At 41.6% G+C, this 13467-nt stretch overlaps 1 pseudogene; it reads left to right on the forward strand.

Annotated features, from left to right (window-relative positions):
* Positions 1-242: 242 nt before the first annotated feature.
* The window catches only part of LOC109888771 (ectonucleoside triphosphate diphosphohydrolase 6-like), a 31858-nt pseudogene continuing 18633 nt past the window's right edge, over positions 243-13467 (forward strand).

Here is a 13467-nt window from a genome sequence, read left to right on the forward strand (position 1 = left end):
AATTCTGGCATCTTTATAGAACTCCGTCTTTTCGACATGAAGATCACTGATGTCATGATTTGATCTCGTTTATTTCAGAGTCCGCCGTTGTCTTAAAAACACCAGGGAGCTCTTTGTTTTTTTCTTCCCACATCATCACCACACACTGACATAATTAAACAGACACTATTGTGTTTTCAATACAACTGGGGTTCCCAGTTGCCTTGAACGCATTTAAATCGGAGATTTCCGAGTGGTTTGAACGCGGTATCGGGGGTTGGTTGGAGGCAGCGATGATAGAGAAAGGATAGAGCGATATTAGAGAAAGAATAGAGCGATATTAGAGAAAGAATAGGGCAGAACCTGTTCTCTTTTTGTTTTTTAAAAATCCATTCCATTGGCCCTAAGGTGCAAACTGCTTTCCGGTGAGACAAATTAAGTGTGCCTGATGTTTTTCTGTCTTCTGCTTCTTCAAACTTTACTTTTGGGCAAAACGGTGGCAGTATGAACAAGGTGGAGGACCTTTTAAGATGGCACATAGTTTTCAAAACAAATTTAACCTTGGAGTTTTTATACATATTTAAGCCAGTGTGTCCATGATGTGTGAAATTGATTTTGTTAACATACTAGCTATTGTTTTTAGGTTGCTTTTATATAAGTGATGAATTTATCATGCTAGGTATGGTTCTAGTTGACGCAACAATTTTCATATGAGCGTCAATGCTCTCCTGGCTTCGGGGAGAACAACTTCTACTTGATTTGAAAATGTAGCTTTTGTTGCAATGGGTGAAACATACTAATGAATTTTGAATACAATGTAAATTGCTCTTTTTGAGAGTAAATGAACTGTGTACATAGACAAATCTGTTCATAAATCTGGCCAGCATGGAAGCACATTTTGCAAAGCACAGAAAGGCAAGCTTATTAATATTCAGACGTGCAACAGTCCAGCATCATTGTATGAGTATTTCACAACGTGCAACAGTTTAAATATATTTGGCGTGGTTTTATAACAGTAAAAAAAAATAAAGAATAGGGCAGTGGAGAAACTTACTACGCCTCACCCAGCAGACTGTCGACCAATTGCGTTCACGTTCTCATGCTGCGTCACGCGGTTGCTAAATTAATCGTCAAGCAATCCTTCTCAAAGTCAGGGTATGAGTCAAGAAACCTGCCTACTTTCCTCAAAAGTACGTAATGTCACGATTCCAAAAGCGATACAATATTCGAGAAATTAATTCTCCCACATCCGGGAAAATGTTTAATGGTGTAGTTCTGTTAACTAAATTCATGGTAAGTTTTTTTTGTTGATCTCCTTGTTCCATAATTTACCGGAATGCACCGGACGAGCAATTTACACTATGAGCATTCATAAAATTCCAATGGAGTTTCCCCTTCTCCTCAAAATTCTCTGGTTGAGTTTCGTGCACCAAGCTAATTATTTGACATATCGTGAGTATTAGTCAAGCCATCGTCCGAAATAGGAATATCGAACATGTAACTGGAATCAGAGTAAGTAACTACTTATGATCCACGCATAGGTATGTATCCATCGTTTTGTAATTTGTCTTCAAAATCAGCAAGCCAGGGACCACCCCAGTTACAGTAGCTTGCTAGCTGCAAATACATTTTCGGACATCTCTCACAGCCCTAAAATACAGTGACAGTTAGCCTGCCACTATTCTAGGTACATACGAATTCATACTAGCAATGCAAAAGTGAGAAACCCACCCCATGTCTTGTCTTACAGAAGTCACAGGTCAAGAGAAACTTAGCCTTTGATAATGACTCTCTGTTCCATTACACATTGTGTGTCATTGTTGGACAAAGGCATCTTCTGTATGGCCCGTAGGAAGTTTTTGTTAAAATTCCCGACGCTTTGTCTGAACACTAACATGGAAGCATAAGGACCTTATCTTTCATATCAGGGAGGAAACATATTCAAAACGTTTATATTAATTCAAACATTGATAAGATGTTCTCACACGGCAATATCTCCATGTTACAGCGCTTGTTTACGGAAGACAACGCGACCACCTGTGCTAATTACCTTTATAAACTGTGTGGTTCGAGCCCTGAATGCTGATTGGCTGACAGCCGTATACCACTGGTATGACAGAACATGTATTTTTACTGCCCAAATTACGTTGGTAAACAGTTTATAATAGCAATAAGGCACCTCAGTGGTTTGTGGTATATGGCCAACAAACCACGGCTAAGGGCTGTGTCCAGGCATGCCGTGATGCGTTGTGCCTAAGAACCCCCCCACACACACTTGTGTTATGTCATGACATACCTGGATCACCTATTGCAATGTGCCTTTTTGTTATGTAAATCGAGTGTTAAATGATAAGAGGAGGAGACTGGAGTGTCGCTTTAACACCTGATATACTTAACAATAGGCACAGGTAAGTCATGATATAGCACAAGTGGATGGGGTGGGCTTTCCTCATTTGTTGTCTATTGCACCTCTATTGTTCCTCAAGCAAGGGGGAGGCTGGTGATATCACAAGCAATGCACTTCATTTAGATTTTGTTTACCTAGTCAGCTGGGAGATTTGAAACGTGACCTTTCAGTTACTGTCCCAAAGCTCTTAACCGCTAGGGTACCTGCCACTCTTTGAATGCAATACCACTTGAAGTTTAGTTGTCTAAAAAAAACACACATTTGCTCAAAAAAAAATTATCCCATTAGTGTGTGTACTTTTTATATTTGGGATTGCTTTTCAAAAGAAAAAGTTCCAAAATCACTGGAGGGTGTCTTTTTAAATGTAGTTATGTAGCTAGCTAGTACTAGTTGGAACAGTTTCTACATTCTACTGATAGAATTGAAAATCTTAACAATATGAGTACAGGTGGCCTAGCTAGCTAAACCTTGATGTCAATTATTGAACAGCTTTCTATCAGATGGCTAACTGCTGTATGTCTGTTTCATTTATAGGAGGAACACCAGAAATGACAGCCTTTAGTTTTGTATGGAACTGCAGAATGTGCCTTACATACACCAGTCACCATGAGGTTACCGAAGATCAGTGTTTTTGTCTTGGGCTGCCTGGTGGCTTACCTGATGTTTGTTAAGCACCACTATGATGGTGTAAGGCCAGCCATCTCTAAAATACCACCTCACTTCCACCCCAGATTGGGCTTCTCGGGCAGCCCAAACAGACCAAACTCCTCAGAAGGGGTCAGCGGATGTTTCCAGTATGGCGTTATGTTTGATGCTGGGAGCACAGGGACAAGGATCCATGTCTTCAAGTTTCAACTAGAGGACAATGGTACGGTACATGTGATAACAAATATTACACCCCTTGCCTGGGAGAGGTAGAAAATAATGTAGAACGTTTACTTCCATACCTCTCAACCCAAAAATGTATATAGGCTCTATTCCATCCATTCATGGACTTGTTTGGGTGCATGTACATAGAATAAGCTGCATCTGCAAATGTAGTTTACCAAACTGAATCAATTAAATGTAGCTTTTTGCATTGTTTTTAGCATTTGTCAGCCATGTGATGCGGCAAAAAGTGTTAATTACAGATTTGAATTCATGTGAGAAGGCTTTCAGGCTTAATTTGTATTATGTGATGTTGCCATTACAAAATGCACAAATTCATTACTCCATTTAGAGCCTCATATTAGGCTTACGATGCCTCCTATCAGGAATCCCAAAAAAAAAAAAAAGTTTCTGTGAAGCTTTGCCAAATGGCTTAGTTATCGCATTATTTCAACATTAAGATAAATCACATAAGTGCTGTTTTGGCGTTATTGTTAAATCTATGATTGTTATTCTAATGGTTTCCAAGCACCTGCTGTTTGTTGAAATAGCCTTAATCGTTTTGCAGAGACATGTCAGTAGGTCATAAGCATCACAGAAGAAATGTATAAATTCTGACAAGATGGAACAAGTCACTTGTTAAGGCAGTGTTCATGTAGGCTACTGTATAATAGCACGCAGCTTGCCATGGATCTCTGCCTTTGGTAACTATTAGCATTAGTTAAATCTACATTATCACCCTACAATTCCCTTTAAATTGTGAATTAAATAAGTAGATTTCTGCAGTGGGCTTTATACAACTCTTTTGTTGTTTTTGTCTTTTTTTCTCCCACAGAGACTCCTAAATTGGCACATGAAACATTCAGAGCAATAAAACCAGATCTATCTGCATATGCTGATGATCCAGAAAAGGGAATCAACTTCATGTACATTGCAATCGGAAAGTTTAGACCCCTTTTTACACATTTTGTTACGTTACAGCCTTATTCTAAAATGGATTAAATTAACATCTTTCCTCAATCTACACACAATACCCCATAATAACAAATTGAAAATGGGTTTATAATTTTTTGCAAATGTAAAAAAAACTAAACAGAAATACCATATTTACATAAGTATACAGACCCTTTGCTATGAGACTTAAAATTGAGCACAGGTACATCCTGTTTTCATTGATCATCCTTGATGTTTCTACAACTTGATTAGAGTCCACGTGTGGTAAATTCAATTAATTGGACATGATTTGGAAAGGCACACACCGGTCTATATAAGGTCCCACAGTTGACAGTGCATGTCGGAGCAAAAACCAAGCCATGAGGTCGAAGGAATTGTCTGTAGAGCTCTGAGACAGGAATATGTCGTGGCACATATCTGGGGACGGGTAACAAACCATTTCTGCAACATTGAAGTTCCCAAGAACACAGTGGCCTCCCTCATTCTTAAATGGAAGAAGTTTGGGACTGCCAAGACTTCCTAGAGCTGGCCACCAAGTCAAAAGGCTCAATCGGGGGAGAAGGGTCTTGGTCAGGGAGGTGACCAAGAACCAATGGTCACTCTGACAACTCCAGAGTTATCTGTGGAGATGGGAGAACCTTCCATAAGGACAACAATCTCTGCAGCACTCCACCAATCAGGACTTAATGGTAGAGAGGCCAGATGAAGCCACTACTCAGTAAAAGGCACATGACAGCCCGCTTGGAGTTTGCCAAAAGGCACCTTAAGGACTCAGACCATGAGAAACAAGATTCTTTGGTCTGATGAAACCAAGATTGAACTATTTGGCCTGAATGTCAATAGTCACATCTGGAGTAAACCTGGTACCATCCCTACGGTGAAGCATGGTGGTGGCAGCATCATGCTTTGGGGATGTTTTTCAGCTGCTGGGACTGGGAGACTTGTCAGGATCGAGGCTAAGATGAACAGAGAAAGTACAGAGATCCTTGATGAAAACCTGCTCCAGAGTGCTCAGCACTTCAGACTGGGGTGATGGTTCACCTTCCAACAGGACAACGACCCTAAGCACACAGCCAAGACAACGCAGGAGTGGCTTCGGGACAAGTCTCAATGTCCTTGAGTGGCCCAGCCAGATCCTGGACTTGAACCCGATCGAACATCTCTGGAGAAACCTGACAATATCTGTGCAGCTACGCTCCCCATCCAACCTGACAGAGCTTGAGAGGATCTGCAGAGAAGAATGGGAGAAACTCCCCAAATACAGGTGTGCCAAGCTTGTAGCATCATACCCAAGAAGATTCGAGGTAGTAAGTCCTGACTATCTTTTGAAATCGAATCCCTTGCCTTCTCTGTGGGTTGTTTCTCAGTGTAAAGAAGGGATCTTGGAGGTGGCCCAGGACGGCATTCCCTCTGTGTGGAGCAGCACTCCTCTGGTCCTCAAGGCCACCGCAGGCCTTCGCCTTCTGCCTGGGGAGAAGGCCACACTTACTGGACAGGGTGAGCCTTTTGCCGCAGGTCACGGTCTGTGGACACTGCATAGATAGATGACCAGACCACAAACACTCTGTACAATCCCCACTCTCACTCTGTGGAGTTCTTTCGTTTTAGCCGTCTTGTTACATTTCACTCTGATTTCTGACGTTACACTGTAAAAGTTGTGGTGGAAAGAGAATGTAGGTTGGCAGCGGTCAAGGCATGAGTTGCCCACTTAGAAATTAGCTAAGCAATGTATTTGCATAACATGTCTACATTCACCCCTAACTGTAATACTATCAGCTGAAAGCAATTGCCATGAGTTTATTGCATAAGTGACCTGTTATTGTCTAGTTTTATCGCCTGTCGGTGTTCCGGATCCTCCACTACTCACATCCTTCTCTTCACCTCTCTTTCTCCATTTAATAGCCTATAACAGATTCAGATAAGGACGACACATCCTAAATCTATAATACTGCTATTTAGTTGTTAATTGACCTGTTGCATTGACCCCTCTACCTTCTACGTGGCAGTGTTACCTCACCCAACTGCTTTGTACAACAAAGGGAGGTGTGGCTTGAATTCAATCTAAATAGTCAATTACGTAAATGGTCTACATGCATGTATTGAAAATAGTTTTATTATAGAAAGAATGTACCTGGAGTATGCATGTGGAAAATGGCTTCCAAACATGATTGTGGACTTACCTAAAGTTTTCTATCAAGGTGAGAGAGGTGTTTGGAGTCTCCATTCCTGTCCAGAGAGGACAGTGTGTCTATAATGGATGGCACTGATGAAGGTATGTCTAGCCTTCAACCACATGTCGTTTCACAAAACACTTCCTTCCTGTGCAGGTATTTCTACTGTCATGTAGGGCTGTGACGGCCGTGGAATTTTGGATGACTGTTATTGGTCAGCCAAATGATCTTGGTCACCGTTTGACTAGTACAGAAAGAGACATTGTCTGCTCTCCTGACTGACTGCATGTGCTGCAGGGAGGGGTGCCTTGCCTAGGCAACCAATGACTTGTTTGCTACACCATGTTTTGCTTGTTTCAGCAAGGATCAACAAAGTTTAATCGAAGATACTGGTAACTAACCCAGCGTCGTTTCCAATGCGAGCAAATTTAACATAGTGGGCAGAAAAAGCACGGAGGTGGCAGAGTTAAGTACAAGCTAGTGAGATCCTAGTGGCACGTGTTAGCATGTATTTGCATATTTCCTATATGCAAATACAGTGAAGCGTGCACGTGCAATAACTCAATTCACCCATACACTTCTAAAGAACGCAATTTTGGCAAAGGATCAAGTGGACAAAACGCAGTGCACTCTGTTCGTAAGAGATTCTAGTTTTGGGAACAGAACTGAATTGAGATCTAATGTTTCATCAATGTGAAAATTTGCAGAATGTCGGCCAAGTTTCCTCTAGCTCCATCTTCTCCCATTCCCGCCACTGGACTTTCTCTCATCACCATATTTGGTGGTGAGTGGAAGTTTTAAGCCAGTGGTCACCAACCGGTTGATAGCGATCGACTGGTTGATCTCCAAGGCATTTCTAGTCTTATCACCAAACATTTCTGGAAAAAAACCAACCACGATAAAGCCTTGTGTTCCTACTTTTTCCTTTGTTTCACACTGTTGGCAGTAGGATCACTTGATTCAGCAGCCCTAGTCCCGGGAAGGCAGTGTTCCCATTTTTTTCTTTTAACCATTTGTCTGAATGTTGAACTCTGCCTACCCAGCAGTCCCAGAGAACAAATCAAGTGCTCCTATAGGCCTACCGGTGGCCAGTCAGAGCTCAGATCCGCGTCTGCACTGTTTCCTCAAGCCATAGACTTTAAAAAGAAGCCTTGAACACACAGCAGAGTTGATACTGTGAGATCAAAACTTTTACAACTATGACTAGAGGGACTCAACAAATACAGCAAAGAGCTTCTGTTTTTATGATTAAGTTCATGTTTAAGTTATTCAGCACTGTCAACACTTTGTTCAAAACACTTTTCTAAGCCATGAAATGTTTGTTCTCCCTAATTCAACTCACCTACAGTGCCAGTCAAAGTTTGGACACCTACCCATTCAAGTTTTTATTTTTATTTAAAAAAAACTATTTTCTACATTCGTAGAATAATAAGATATCAAAACTATGAAATAACACATGGAATCATGTAGTAACCAAAAAAAGTGTTAAACAAATCTAAATATATTTGAGATTCTTCAAAGTAGCCTCCCTTTGCATTTATGACATCTTTGCACACTCTTGGCATTCTCTCAACCAGCTTCACCTGGAATGCTTTTCCAACCGTCTTGAAGGAGTTCTTACATATGCTGAGCACTTGTTGGCTGCTTTTCCTTCACTCTTCGGTCCAACTCATCCCAAATCATCTCAATTGGGTTGAGGTCAGGTGATTGTGGAGGCCAGGTCATCTGATGCAGCACTCCATTTTCCTTGGTCAAATAGCCCTTACACAGCCTGGAGGTGTGTTGGGTGGTCATTGTCCTGTTGAAAAATAAATGATAGTCCCACTAAGCGCAAACCAGATGTGATGGCATATCGCTGCAGAATGCTGTGGTAGCCATGCTGGTTAAGTGTGCCTTGAATTCTAAATAAATCAGTGTCACCAGCAAAACACCATCTCCTCCATGCTTCACGGTGGGAACCACACATGCGGAGATAATTCGTTCACGTACTCTGTCTCACAAAGACACTGTGGTTGGAACCAAAAATCGCAAATTTGGACTCCTCAGACCAACGGACAGATTTATACCGGTCTAATGTCCATTGCTTGTGTTTCTTAGCCCAAGCAAGTCTCCTTCTTATTTATGTTTTTTTTAGTAGTGGTTTCTTTGCGGCAATTCGACCATTAAGGCCTGATTCACGCAGGGTGTGTTTGCACCTTAGAGTTCAAGTAAAAATCTGAGGTGCAGTTAATTGCCATTTTCTGAGGCTGGTAACTCTAATGAACTTATCCTCTGCAGCAGAGGTAACTCTGGGTCTTAATTTCCTGTGGTGGTCCTCATGAGAGACAGTTTCAGCCAGGTTTTTGAGACTGCATTTGAAGAAACTTTGAAAGTTCTTGAAATTGCTTATTTGAGCTGTTCTTGCCTTTATATGGACTTGGCCTTTTACCAAATACGCTTGAAATGGTAGACCATTCCATTCTTGTGGGCCGGCTAAGGGGTTTTGTTGTCTCTGAGGGTTTTTTGGCCTGGTTTGCTAACTAATTCTCTCAAATAATGCAGTGTATAATGTCAGAACATCTGTCTCAGCCACTGCCTGTCACCAAGGGTGTATCCCAAGGCTCAATCCTAGGCCCCACTCTCTTCTCAATTTACATCAATAACATAGCTCAGGCAGTAGGAACCTCTCTCATCCATTTATATGCAGATGATAGTCTTATACTCAGCTGGCCCCTCCCCGGATTTTGTGTTAAACGCTCTACAACAAAGCTTTCTTAGTGTCCAACAAGCTTTCTCTGCCCTTAACCTTGTTCTGAACACCTCCAAAACAAAGGTAATATGGTTTGGTAAGAAGAATGCCCCTCCCCGCAGATGTGATTACTATCTCTGAGGGTTTAGACCTTGAGGTAGTCACCTCATACAAGTACTTGGGAGTATGGCTAGACTGTACACTGTCTAGACTTGGTTTCCTCTATTATAATCGCTCCTCTTTCACCCCAACTGCCAAACTAACCCTGATTCAGATGACCATCCTACCCATGCTAGATTACAGCGACGTAATTGATATATCAGCAGGTAAGGGTGCTCTCGAGCGGCTAGATGTTCTTTACCATTCGGCCATCAGATTTGCCACCAATGCTCCTTATAGGACACATCACTGCACTCTATACTCTTCTGTAAACTGGTCATCTCTGTATACCTGTTGCAAGACCAACTGGTTAATGCGTATTTATAAAACCCTCTTAGGCCTCACTCCCCCTGAGATATCTACTGCAGCCCTCATCCTCCACATAACACCCATTCTGCTAGTTATATTCTGTTAAAGGTCCCCAAAGCACACACATCACTGGGTCGCTTGTCTTTTCAGTTCACTGCAGCTGGCGACTGGAACAAGCTGCAACAAACACTCATACCGGACAGTTGTTGTCTTAGGTCTCTCTTTATGTACTGTTGTGATGTGTTTTTGTCCTATATTTTTAATCCCAGCCCCGGTCCCTGCAGGAGGCCTTTTGGTAGGCCGCCATTGTAAATAAGAATTTGTTCTCAACTGACTTGCCTAGTTAAATAAAAAAATATGTCTACCACCCCTACCTTGTCACAACAACTGATTGGCTCAAACGCGTTATGGAAAGATATTCCACAAATTAGCTTTTAACAAGGCACACCCGTTAATTGAAAGCATTCCAGGTGACTACCTCATGAAACTGTTTGAGAGAATGCCAAGAGTGTGCAAAGCTGTCAAAAGCAAAGGGTGGCCACATGGGAAGAATCTCAAATATAAAATATTGACATAACACATATGGATACATAGTAACCAAAAAAGTGTTGATGTTTTCACTATTTTACAATGAAGAAAATAATAAAAATAAAGAAAAAACCCTGGAATGAGTAGGTGTGTCCAAACTTAACTGGGACTGTACTTCTCCCTACAACCAGCATGATAGCTGCAATGAATGAGTATCGCAAAGTGTTTCCGATTTTAAGCTTTTTATTTTACGGCTTGTCTTAGCGGTATTATTAGTGGCTTGTCTTTTAATGTCAAGGAATAATTCACATTTTTTTGGTCATAGGAGTAATGACATTAATTGGTGCACGAGGCAAATAATGCAGTGTGACTTGACTTGAGTTTCGCTGTGAGCTGGAAGAATTTCCCTTTTTTCTCAGCGGAAGGAGGGAGAGCGGCGGGACACTGATTAGGGTGAGAGGCAGCCTGATTGCTGCAATCTCCCTCCCCTCAGACTGCATCTGATGGTCAGTCAATCAGTCCAGTAAAAACAATAAGCAAATTATTATGTTCTCAGCTGTGCCTCAGAAGTAATATACAACAAATTATCTAAACGGATGCTTCTGATTTATACATCCTGAGAGACATCTGGCTCCTATCTGTGGTTTCAATACGTTGTAGTGGCACGTGTTAGCATGTATTTCAGCACCATTTTCCTGCAGGAACGGAAAGAATGCCCAGGCGTCCTGTCTTCAGTCAGCTGTTTGTCCCCCCCCCCCCCCCCCCCCACACAGTTATGACATATGTGCAGCTATGGGCACTACGTCATTGCTCTCTCGCTCTGCTGGGTGTGCATCTTGCTGTTTGTCACTCAAAGGGCGAGGGGCTAAAGCTCATTGGCTGAAACTCTAATTGTTAGTGGGGTGGCCCACGTGGAGGAAAATGTGGGGAAAATGGCACCACACAGCTTCCGGTAAATAGTGTCTTTCAAACTAGGGATTTGTCGCTAATTGAGGTAAGACAGTAATTCTGCTCATAGATTACGCATGGTATGAACTACACATTGACACACGCAGTCCAAAGTGGGAGGTTTAAAGAATACTTACGAGTCACCAAAGTTCCAGAGCATGTCTTCAACACTACACTTATGGGAATTGGCCTATATGAATAGGGCTAGATTTAAATGTTTATTACAGAAGAAATGGTTCTTTCTATAAATAAAGGGGCCAATGTGTGACATCAGGGTCACCATTTCTAAATGATTTGATACACATTTAAACATGATTTTCTTGCAGCTTCACGTGTAGTTACAAGAATAAAAGTCTAGGTAGGCACAATGAAACTGTAAATCCACCTAGCAGCAATAAAACATCTACATGTCATTCAAAATGTCACAAGAAACATGGACACAGCATGTTTATTTCTCATGTGTAGTTGCCAGGTCTTTTTGTGCTTTAGTCAACTTCTCCATTTATAGTCATGCTAAACATAGCTGAAGAATTTAACCTTTATTTAAGGTTAGTCAGTTAGTGTTAGACTAGTAACCGGAAGGTTGCAAGTTCAAACCCCCGAGCTGACACGGTACAAATCTGTCGTTCTGCCCCTGAACAGGCAGTTAAGAACAAATTCTTATTTTCAATGATGGCCTAGGAACAGTGGGTTAACTGCCTGTTCAGGGGCAGAACGACAGATTTGTACCGTGTCAGCTCGGGGGTTTGAACTTGCAACCTTCCGGTTACTAGTCCAACACTAACCACTAGGCTACCCTGCCGCCCCAAACCACCATGAAACCACCATGAAAAAGATCAACAGAATTGATGTTTTAATAGTTGATATAATACAATCATTATTCAGTAAACTCTTCAAGCATTGTGTGTGTCTGTCTTAGAAGACTAACAGTCAAATTCTTGCTTCCTCTGTCCTTGTTTTCTCCACTCCTTGCCTCTTCTTGAATGTGCATTGTTGCCTGAGGGGAGGAACTTTGACTCCTCTCCCCCAATGTTCTTTGAGAAGGCGAGGAATGGGGAAAACTCATTGGATAAGGTGAGAGGGGAAGGACCTCTGACCTTCTCATAAAATTATTTTTGAGAAAGAGATGAGGAAAGCAGATGCAATGAATCAAGGAAATGCAAGGACAGGGGAAGCGGGTACTTGACTGCTATTAATGCCCCCATGCAGTTGTAATTTTATTTTTAAATCATCACTGTATGTCTAATAAATCACTGTTTATTTAATGAAAATAACTCATTTTGTAATAATTTATTTCCCTGAGCCTCCTTTGGCCCTTCAAATGCTCAGTCTGATCATGTGGGCGTTGGGAAACAAATTAAGATATTTACATACACAGCCCCGATTGGCTGATAGGATGGTCTAGAGCCCACCCCCTTACCTAGGCAGTATCACTCCGGCTCTATCACTTGACTGTCATTCAGAAAATCCTTTCCAAAATCGACAATTTCCCCACATAACTAAACAACCGGAGATCATATGCGCCTCAAACAACTATTATGCAGAGTTATTGAAGAACCCTGTTAATGACCGTATCGATTTGTCTTGATTCATCATGTTAAAGTTATTCTTTGTGTTAGAAGTATTTGATTTTGGGACATTTTCAGCTTCCAGGAATTGTGTACAGATCCTTTCGACATTGGGCCGTGCATTATCATGCTGAAACATGAGGTGATGGTGGTGAATGAATGGCATGACAATGGGCCTCAGGATCTTGTCACGGTATCTCTGTGCCTTCAAATTGCAATCGATAAAATGCAATTGTGTTCGTTGTCCGTAGCTTATGCCTGCCCAATACCATAACCCCAACCCACCATGGGACACTCTGACAACGTTGACATCAGCAAACCACCCGCCCACACGACAACATACACGTCGTCTGCGGTTGGACGTACTGCCAAATTCTCTAAAACAACGTTGGAGGCGGCTTATGGTAGAGATATGAACATTCAATATTTTGGCAACAGCTCTGGTAAACATTCCTGCATTCAGCATGCCAATTGCACGCTCCCTCAACTTGAGACATCTGTGGCATTGTGTTGTGAGACAACTGCACATTTTAGTGGCCTTTTATTGTCCCCAGCACAAGGCACACCTGTGTAATGATAATTCTGTTTAATCAGCTTATTGATAATCCATCTACCTTACTGGTGTGGCCTACCTTGGCAATGAGAAATGCTCACTAACAGGGATGTAATATTTGAGTTATTTTTAAATGTTTTATTTCCGCTCATGAAACATGGGACCAAACTTTACATGTTGCATTTATATTTTTGTTCAGTGTTTATCTTTAATGTATTCATGTGAAGAAGAAATAAGGTAAATTATTATGAATGACTTTAACAGCTCCAAACAGTTGTCCACTACAAGAAATGCTC

The sequence above is a fragment of the Oncorhynchus kisutch genome, linkage group LG4 (genome assembly GCF_002021735.2).
Source record: "Oncorhynchus kisutch isolate 150728-3 linkage group LG4, Okis_V2, whole genome shotgun sequence".
Lineage (NCBI taxonomy): Eukaryota > Metazoa > Chordata > Actinopteri > Salmoniformes > Salmonidae > Oncorhynchus > Oncorhynchus kisutch.